Here is a 10,665-nt window from a genome sequence, read left to right as displayed (position 1 = left end):
AAAAAAAAAAAAAAAAAAAAAAAATTCAGTGGTCATTGAAATATCAAGATCTCCCTATCAAATTTCAAGTCACAATACACTTTACCAAATGTTTGCAGAACTCTAATGGTATCTCATGACTTTAAAGAAGTCAGACATTTTAAATTATTTATTGAAGACCTGCAGTGAATTGGAAAACAAAAGGTTCTAGGAGACTTACCATAAAGACAAAGATTTGAAAGATTGTATACAGCCAGGCGGTGGTGGCACACGCCTTTAATCCCAGCACTTGGGAGGCAGAGGCAGGAGGATTTCTGAGTTTGAGGTCAGCCTGGTCTACACAGGGAGTTCCAAGACAGCCACGGCTATACAGAGAAACCCTGTCTCGAAAAACCAAAAAAAAAAAAAAAAAAGATTGTATTCATAAAGTCCATTATCGTAGTTTGGAGATACAACGCTGGGAAGACCTTGCTCTGATGAGGTAGACATTTGGCCTTAAGGAGGGCCAGGCTATGAGCGGGGACAAATCAAGAACTCTTACGTGAGCTTTGGTGGTGTGGCCTCCACCAGGGATGATAAGAGCAAAGCCCTCAAAGCAGGAAAACCTGCTAAGACTTCTAAAGGTTTAGGTGATCAGCCTGGTACAGATGTATGAAGGGATTTTCCAGTGCGAAGCTTTAAAGAGAGAGGAAGGCTCAGGACCTGACCTGGTGATAAGGCTTTCCAACTAGGAGAAACATGCATCTATATAGGACAAAATGTATTAAAGCATGTGGGTGGCTCATGCCTGCAACCTCACTTGAGGCAAGTGTGAGAGCAGTCTGGGTTAACCCACAAGACCCCGCCTTACAAAAAAAAATCACACCCACATCATATTTATCTGACAAATATAGTAAGCACATTATCAACATATTTTGGGCGCTGCAGACTAAACACAGGGACTTACATGTCACAAGGAAGAAGAGTATATTTCATTTCCCTAGTGCAGGGGATTGAACCCAGCACCTCATAAAACTAGTGCCCTATGACTGAATCAAGTCTCCAACTCAGTAATTATTGTCAGATTGGAGAAGTTCGGATGTAGCACAGCTGGTAGGTTACTTGAAGTTCAGTCCTCAACATAACATCATTTGAGTGTTTGTAGGCCTGTAAGGCTGCAGGTTCAAGGGTACTACATACCAAGACAGAGGTGAATTTTGGCTAGAGACCATGTCACAAAACAAGTCACAGTGATTTTTCACTTATCTTTAATATAATCTACCATGAATTAGCCACAAATAGCAATGGTCTTCCCTCCCACAGACTTAGGAGAGTCTGGTAGCTTTATCACTGCCCTAAGTGGTCCTGGGCTCAATATCCCAACAATGAGGTGAGCTGTGTATGTCTACACTAAACAGCTTAAACTGGATGCAGAGGCTTACCACGCCTGTAAACTGCAGTACTTGGATACATGGAAGAGGCTCTTACTCAAAAACACAAAGCAGCAGCTTAGGTGGTAGGAGAGATGGTTTGGCAATTAAAAGCGTATGGTGCTTTTGTAGAGGGCCAAAGTTGAGTTTCCAGACACCTTGAAGGTGGTTCACAAATGCTCCAGGGAACCCTCTACAGTTCTGCATTTACAAGCCCACAGGAAATTTCCCATAACCTTTAAATAAAGCACCCATTATCTTTAAGGGATTAAAGAGCAGAAGGTACACTTTTATGGCTAAGCAAGTACATATGGCCCCATGTTCAATCTCCAGCCCCTCTCCATGAAGATTAACTTTACCTATAGGATCTTCCTTGGGAATCTAAAAATGCTAGCCAACAGGTCTTTAAGAGCAGTCAGGTTGAACAGCTCTCACCAACTACCAGGTAATGTAGAGCCAGGTGGCTATGGCACGCTCAACACACAAGAATGTGTAGCAGATTTCTGGTCATTTTGCCTTCACCTCTAAATACTGGGAAGACTGCCCAGGCCTTTTAATGAGGTCTGTATATCCTTGGCCGCTAATGGAGAGTTCCTAGCCCAGAAACCTATCCCTGAGGAAGAAGTGGGAGTGATGTTACTTTTTTTTAAAAAGATTTATTTATTTATTTATAAAGATTTATTTATTATATGTAAGTACACTGTAGCTGTCTTCAGGACACACCAGGAGAGGGCTTCAGATCTCATTACAGATGGTTGCGAGCCACCATGTGGTTGCTGGGATTTGAACTCGGGACCTTCGAAAGAGTAGTCAGTGTTCTTACCCGCTGAGCCATCTCTCCAGCCCCGATGTTACTTTTTTTTTGTTTTTTCAAGACAGAGTTTCTCTGTGTAGCCCTGGCTATCCTGGAACTCACTCTGTAGACCAGGCTGGCCTCGAACTCAGAAATCCACCTGCCTCTGCCTTCTATAGGATGAATTGCTAGTGTTTGCTTGACTCTCTTTTCAGGATAACTTGAAAGTAGGGTGGCACCTAATTGAGAAACATGATTTAGCAAATTGATTTATTATGGGCATTCCTTCAGTAGTTAGAGCAAGGATGCTGGGAAGTAAACTCTCAAGTATTAGTTCATTAGCTCAGTAAAATTGTTCTCCTAAGAGTTCTCCATAGCTCCATTTATGGGAGCTATTCACAAGTCTCAAGAGTCATTTCCACTCTTCTCAGTCCTTAATTAGTTGCTCTTACCTGTCCTTTCCCTCTGTGTAAATTCCTAGGGGCTAGATAGCCTTTTTTTGTGTCCCATTGGGATCTCTAGAATTTATCCCTCTGGGTTCTGTTTTTCTAATTGTAATTTGAGACCTGGCTCAACATTTCAAGAAAAACCTCACTTGTTTAAACAGAGTATCAAAGTAGTGAACTGCCATTTTCAACGACAGCACTAGTTGCCTCATTCTTCACATGTTCCTTGTAACATATATAGATGTGCGACATAAAACTTACCCAGAGCAATTTGCCAACACCACTTGTTGCCCTTGTTCAGTACCTGGGTTCAGTTCTGAGCACCTACACAGTGGTTCTCTCTCTGTGTCACACACACACACACCCTTTTTTTGTTTTTTTCGAAACAGGGTTTGTCTGTATAGCCTTTGCTGTCCTGTAACTCACTCTGTAGACCAGGCTGGCCTCAAACTCAGAAATCCGCCAGCCTCTGCCTCCCAAGTGCTGGGATTAAAGGCGTGTGCCACTATGGCCCCGCTCACATCCCATTTTTATCTCCAGTTCTAGGGTGACCTCATGGGCACCAGAACCAAGAGGACATAGATAAATGTAGGCAAAAGCTTATACGCATAAAACAAATATAAATTATAAAGCTTTTTTAGTTTCACGTGAATGGGTGTTTTCCCTGTGCACCACAGAAGCCATCAGATCCTCTGGGTCTGAAGTTAAAGATGGTTGTGAACTACTTAGGTCCTCTGGAAGAGTAGCCAGGCCTTCTAACTGAACTGTCTCTCCAACTTTCCCCCACAAAATAAAACACTGTTGTTTTGAATGCTTTAATGATTCAACTTCAATTTACCAGGACGTAAAGGACAACTGGGATAAGTACTGACTAATTAACTCCACTTATCAATTAGTAAATCCCATTAAATTACTTTAATTGTATTATGCATGGCATTGACCAGTGAATCCATGCATTAATACCCACAGTATTCTCTTTCAAGATCACAGAAACCATGCTAGGGATGTCCCTACCTGTGGCCAGGAAGTCACCTTGAACAGTCTAAGACCCAAATTTCTTGCAGGTGGCTTCATGGGTAAAGCCTGACAACTTAGCTGGCTTCCTAGGACTCACATGGGAGAATAAAGTGAATAAACTCGGTGTTGCCCTCTGATGCCCATTAGTGTTGAATAGCATATGCATTCCCACACTTAAAGTAGATACAAAATTAAAACTGCTGCAGGGCTGGGCGATGGTGGCACACACCTTTAATCCCAGCACTTGGGAGGCAGAGGCAGGTGGATTTCTGAGTTTGAGGCCAGCCTGATCGATAGCATGAGTTCCAGGACAAAAAAAACTGCTGCAGGAAGGGCATGGTGGTACTTGCAGTTAACTAAATACTAAAGACAGTAAGATTACTGTTCTGTAGTAAGTTTAAGGTCAGTATTGGATGCACAAGACTGTCTCCAAAACTGCGATCACCAGATGTGGCACCCTATGATTCATGAGACCAAGGCTGCAGGATCTGCCAGATGTGATGGTTCGCACCTATTATCCCAGTACTTCAGGGATGAAGGCAGTTTCAGTAGGAGGCCAACCAATCATATGAGGACCTATCTCAAAAAAAGTGTTGGATCTGGACAGATAGATGGCTCAGTGGTTAACCTTGCTGGTCCCCTAGAGTGCCAAGTTCTCAGCACCCATCCCAGGAGATTAAAAATCCTCTTCTGTCCTCCAGGGGTATACATATATGTCATACACATGTTTAAATTTTACTTTAATTCTGAGTTAGAGGCCAGCCTGGGCTACAGAGTGAGTTCCAGGACAGCCAGGGCTATACAGAGAAACTCTGTCTTGAAAAACAAATTTTACTTTAAGCTCATTACAACGGAGAGAGCCACTATGACTGAAGCCATATAAACCCAGGGATAAAAATAAGGGATACCAATAAATGCTTGATGAGTGGTTCATGAATCTAGCACTTGGAAGGCTGACCCAGGAGAATTATGTAAATAAAGTGTGAAGATGCATTTTAATACTGTCACTAATGCTGTTCATGCTTTAGGACCTAAACTTCAGAGGTCAGAAATGTTACTAATCCTATTCTGCTATCTCTTTGTCAATGTCCCTTGGGAAAATTTTAAACTTTCAAATATTTGGGAATGTCGACTCTGAAAATGCCAATGAAATTCCAATGTCAGTGTTCATCAGTTATGTTTTATTGGAATATAACCATGTTCATTTACACAAAAGCAACATAGTGGTAAAACCAAAGACAATATTAACAATATTTATTATGTGCCATTACAGGAACTTCATAAACCTTTGCTTTTAAAAAAGCATCATCCTAAACTTTCCGGAACATTCTAAGCTGTCCTAAGATGGCTACCATCCAAATAGATGTCTGAAAACCACTTACTTCTTAATTAGCAAGTAGCCAGCCCCATGTAGTACCCAGACATCATCTAGTCCTTCTAAAAATTATAGCTGGAGATGTAGCTCAGTGGCGATGGCTGTGAGCACCTTCACTGCCTCATCCGCCAAAGACTAGCTGGACTTCACAAGCATTCTCTGGAGTTACATCATGGTTCATTCTATAACCCTCTAAAGCAGACATTCCCCATCTGAACTGAAGTATCTCTACATTAGAGACCACATACATTACTCAAAACACGGTGCTGTCAGACCCCCGAGGTCCCAATGGATGCAGATCTCACTCAGATCTAGAGTTTAAGGAGGAAAAGGTGAACACGCTGTAAGGTCAGGGCCTAGTACACGTAAAGCAAGCGTCCTCTACATACACAGCTATGTCCCAGTCCCTTTTTCTTTTAACAGAAAAACTGTTTGCACCTAGACCAGGACCAACTCCACAAGGAGTCGGTCCACTCTCAGGGATGCAATACACTGCCTGAAGGTACTTAGCACCGGACACCAGGACAGTGCTCGGAGCCAACCCTTAGTGAGGCAGTGTTTACTCTTCCAACAGTGTAACACAATCACAGGCACCACACGGCCTGGATAGCTGACAACTGCTGGACAGTCGGAAAGGAACCTCCCCCCCTTTCCCCCCTTCCCAGGCCACGTATCCCAGGACCACCCCAGGTAGCAGACACGAATACAGAGTGCTTTCTAAGCTTTCAGCTTTACCCAACGGTCTCTGCCATTTGGCAGGGACTAGGCTTAGACTCTTAGCAGTGAACAGAAACAACACACATAATATTCCTATAAATCATGCCTTAGTTGGAGTGGCAGACACAAAAATATTTTTATGCTACTTTCAAACAAAAATACCAAAATTCTACACTAACTGCCAAGAGTGAACTTGTTTTCCATTTGTTTCCTGATGAATACCAAGCAAGTCAACAGGCCTGGCAGAGAAAGCAGTCAATGCTAGAATAGAGACACTCACCTGAGAACCACACGGGCACCCTTGTTGTGGATCATTACTTCTTTCAGCCTGGTGAAGACCACCCTACTTTCAAGTCATCCTAAAAAAAAAAAAAAAAAAATACTAACAAGCTTTAGCAACTCATACTACCTCAACAATGCTCTATATATTAAAGTTGTAAATAACCAGCTAGTCCTCCCCTGAGGACACACATTTGAAACAGAGAAGGACTCTTACTTACAAGTTGTCCCAAACTCTCTTCTACACACAAAATATAATCCATATCCCACTAAATTCTGCCTTCAAGCAACCACCCTCGGATCACCACTTGTCTGAAGACCATTCACATAAGTCTATTCACCATTAGCACTTGCCCTAATCTCACAAAGCATTCAAGGTTCAACTGAGTCCTTGCAAGACGTGAATAGGAAACTCTGGTGACTTGCTGCCCACATCTTCCTTGAGAGATGGATCAAGAGCAAAGATAGGGGACAGTTTTATTTTGGGTACAGGACAACAGCAGCTGGGGAATTGATCTGAGTTTACAAATAAGGTCTAGTTAGTGAATTTATTCTAAGTTGCTAGAAGTGGGATCCTTGTCAAGGGACGAGTAAGAATTTGAGGAACAGGAAGGCAAGAGAAGATACCTGGAAAGTGATGTTAACGCTAGTGCACCAGAGGGACTGCAGAGGGAAGGCAGCCTCAGTAGCCTACAGGAGGGTATGTTCAGGGCTAAGCTAGTGCTACTCTATATATTATAGTGAAACAGAAGTAACAAAGTAATTATGGGCATGAATCCAAGAGCAGGTAGATAGAATGCTAGGAGGATTAGGAGTAGGTAATATGGGGCAGTAACTTTCCTGTCAGAACAGTGATAAATTTGTTTTCTCACTGGTTAAAGGTGGGGGGTGACAGTTAGGTAGCCTAGGTGTTACATTTAAGAGCAAAAGGGATATTGATGTAAATGGGAGGAGGGCAATGATGAAGATAAGGTGAGCAATGTAGAGGGGATGTCAGAAGATGCACAACCTGGGGTGCTCCATGGGCCTGGCAAGGTGGTCTTTTTTCATGGTTCCTCCCAAAAAACATTCAGGGGGTAGGATAAGAGACTTCTGGAAATTGATTAAGGTAGCCTGTGCATACCTCAGCTACAGCTATCCCTGAGCATCCATTCAAGTTCAGGGGTGTCCTGTTGGGTCATGGAGGTAGATGTAAAGTAAGGCAGCCTGGTAAGGACCATAGGGAAGAGAAAAAGGAGGGACAGGTGGTGGATCAGAGGACGCCACCAGCCCTTCAGGATATGAGGGAGGTATATTAAGGTCGTGTCTTCCTGTGGAAACCAGGATGTTTTCATAACTATGTCGGCTCTATTAGATAATCACCAGATTCACTGAGTGATCACTGCTTGCTTAAAATTGAGACATTCCTTAGAAAATCAGCATTAATAACAAAAAAGGGGGAACCTAACTGCTCACATAGTACTGTTTGACCTAAGCCAGTTCCCAGAACCCCATGATCAATTAATAAATTTATTAATGAGCTAGAGAGCAGAATACTAAGTTTTTGAGATTGGGCATCTAGGTTGCCTGGACAACCTGAAGAGATCCTGCATACTATAACACCAGGGAGCTCACTAAAGGGGATCATGATTTAGCTTTTATTATTGTGGAGAAAAGAAACTATTTTTTAGTGAAAGTGCAGTCTAATAACTCCTTCCACTGCCTGAGGCCCACTTCTGACTGTTTACAGGCACTAAATCTTGATTTTTTTCCCCCTATTTATTTCCCTTACTGGCTTTTACTCAGCTTCATTTCCAAGTTGTGATTTAAGTAACCTCCATGTCAGAAGACCTGGATTTTAGAACTTGCTCTTCTCTTCATGGGCAAGCAACTATGCTGACATCCTGGTATAGTTAACAACAGAGTTGGCATGAACCAGGCCCAGAATGCCAACCAGCTATTGGCTGCTGTTCTCCCAGCAGTGTAACACTTGCCTAGGTACAAGGAAACCTAGGTAGCTGCCTACAGCTGGGGCAAAAGGGAACAAGTTGAACCACCAGGGCAGTACTTACCAGGGCAGGTATCGCCTCAAATTGGCAGCTGGACACTATAAAATCAAAACAGCCCAGATTAGAGTCAGCCTGCTGTCAACTCCTGTGCAATTAAATTAAAAAAACAAAAAACATCTCCAGCCCTCAAACCCCCTTCACTTTGTTGGGCTGAGTCAAAGAAACAGTAGTAGAGAAACTGCCTAACTTTGGGAGCTTTACTCCCCAAATAACCATTCCATTAACCAAGTCCACTACCTGGAGTTCTCATTTGTAGACCGGCAGTAGACAGTACCCCTGGAAACTTAGCATGTAGGAAGCTAAGATAGTAAGACTGCCTCCAGAACGAGCCATCCTGCACTGAGACCCACTCTTAAAAATGGCACCTTAGTAAAAAACAGGAAGGCGTGTTGGGGAGGAGCGTCAGAAGACTAAAGATTTAGTCAGTGTGTAGACTAAATCTGGACAGCAGGCTTGAATACAGGACATTTAAAGACAATAAAAGTTAACACTTCGAGTGGTAATTCAATGTAGATGTAGTAAGTGTGAGAGAACTTGTGCTAAGGACCTCGAAGGTCCTCATTTTAACATATCTAAGGGCAAGTTATCCAAGCCCAAACTTAACATCTAACCAATTCTAACCAATTTAAAGGAACAGAGAAACGAAAAAAGGGCCTCATTGTTTATTTTAGGTCTAAAAGCCCCTTCAGGGCGTGGGCTGGAGATCTGGTTCTCCCCGGAAACGTGTTCCTCACAAACGTTTCTCAGTCTTTGTCTGGGGCTCCGGAAACCCTAAACTGAGCCGGATTCCAGGTGACTTCCTAGCTGGATAGGGACTGCACCTCATTGGCGGTGAGTCTTTGGGCTATTCCCTTTAAGATGACCTCCAAGGCCGGAGGTAATAAAAAACAAACCCCAGTTCCTTCCCCTGCCCAGGCAGAATCCTCATCCCCGCTTCTTGCCTGGGCCAGTAAAACCTCCAGACCCCTTGCTCCCTGGGACCTCACTCACCAGCACGTGCTCGGAGCTCCGCCGGACACAGCAGCCTCCACAGAGGCCGCGGTGAAAAGGGAAGCCGGGAGCTGGCGAGAGCCCCGCCCTGGGACGGCTGCAGGGCGGAGCGATGAGTCCCGCCCAAGAAAGGCGGGACTAGAAATCCACCTCGCTGACGAGGCAGGACAGCGACGTCACCATTTGAACTGACCTGGGTTTGAGAATTGGTTGGTCTCTGCACAAAGGCCCCGTTCCCTACGCTCCCATCGGGTACCTTAAGTATATGAGTCCTGGGTTTGCAGCTGCTAAATTCAAAGCCCTTGTGTCCTAATGGGAGCCAGACCAACTGCCTACCTGGTGCTAGCGGTCGCTGTTTCTGCAGATCTAGCCCCACAATTTTGCACCTCCACATGCAGATCTTTCTGGCTTTCATCATCTGCGTTGTTAGTTGGTTACTGGAACTCCCACACACGCAGGTCTCTTGGTCATGTGCTCTGGATCTTTCCTGGATGTTCATTAGATTAGGCCGGTCAATGCTGTAGTCTAACCCTGCAGACCACATCCCTGACGTCCTTCATTGAAATCCTTAACTAAGTGGCAGCTGCTAAGACTGGCTTTCTCTGGCAGGTTTGGGCTGCTCCAGTGCTACAGTCAGCTGAAGAAGGCCATATCCTTCATCTAAATATGCACTTCTCTGTTACCAGGATTTCTTTTAAACACTAATGTGGTTGCCTTTACCCTGTAGTGACTATGCTTCTGTCCTATTGAATATTTGGTGATACTGGCCAGGGCCCAGAGGGGCGAGGCCCACCAATCGTAACTCCTGGATCTATTTTGTAACTCCTTAAGATATTGCTTTCCCGGGGCTGGAGAGATGACTCAGCGGTTAAGAGCACTGACTCCTCTTCCAAAGGTCCTGAGTTCAAATCCCAGCAACCACATGGTGGCTCACAACCATCTGTAATGAGATCTGATGCCCTCTTCTGGGATGTCTGAAGACAGCTACAGTATACTTACATATAATAATAAAAAAAAAAGATAATGCTTTCTGACTCTCAAACGACCCTCCTTTCCTAATATCTCTGTTGATTATGACACCTGTCAATAATGGTCAGGCAAACTGCCTGGAATCAGCCAACGTCCTTGGCATCTGCCAACATGATTTATTATCTATTTCCTCAGTTCCTTCATAGTGAAGGTGGGGAGGAGTCCTGTGCATCACAGCCCTAGCATACCCCTTTTGAAAACACATGGTGCTCCAAGTTGATTCGGTCAAGATCCTAGGCTATGGAGCCCAACAAACTACCGGAGAAATAGCAATCCCCAGTCCTCCTCCCAGGTTTGATGGCCTTGGATACTGCCCCTGGCTAGGGAAAGGCTTACATAAATACAGTAATTTAAAAGGACACATGGTCAGTGCTGGGCTGGAAGGCAGGGGCTCTATCATAATCAATGCAGCATCTAGCTGTCACAGCACATTCGTAAAAGGAGGGTTGTGAGACCTGTTCAACCTGACAGATTGGCTGGGTAATTGTCCTGCAGAACTCTGTTAAAGGAGGAAGTGCATGGCCAGTTCATATAGTTTGCCATCGTCCCTTCCAAATCCACAGAGTAGAGAAGGCAGGACTAC

General features: G+C 44.1%; 1 long non-coding RNA gene and 1 other non-coding gene across 2 annotated transcripts; both read right to left on the bottom strand.

Annotated features, from left to right (window-relative positions):
- Positions 1 to 4,804: 4,804 nt before the first annotated feature.
- On the bottom strand, positions 4,805 to 9,155 carry LOC116086993. The gene is made up of 4 exons (XR_004117219.1): positions 9,054 to 9,155; positions 8,067 to 8,101; positions 6,017 to 6,095; positions 4,805 to 5,330 (listed from the first exon to the last, which is right to left on the bottom strand). It is a non-coding gene; the product is annotated as an uncharacterized LOC116086993 (long non-coding RNA).
- Positions 5,447 to 5,644, bottom strand: LOC116087860. Its single transcript, XR_004117652.1, has one exon. It is a non-coding gene; the product is annotated as a small nucleolar RNA SNORA74 (small nucleolar RNA).
- Positions 9,156 to 10,665: the final 1,510 nt, after the last annotated feature.

This window comes from Mastomys coucha, unplaced genomic scaffold (assembly GCF_008632895.1).
Source record: "Mastomys coucha isolate ucsf_1 unplaced genomic scaffold, UCSF_Mcou_1 pScaffold13, whole genome shotgun sequence".
NCBI lineage: Eukaryota > Metazoa > Chordata > Mammalia > Rodentia > Muridae > Mastomys > Mastomys coucha.
This window is presented reverse-complemented; position numbering and strand designations above follow the sequence as displayed.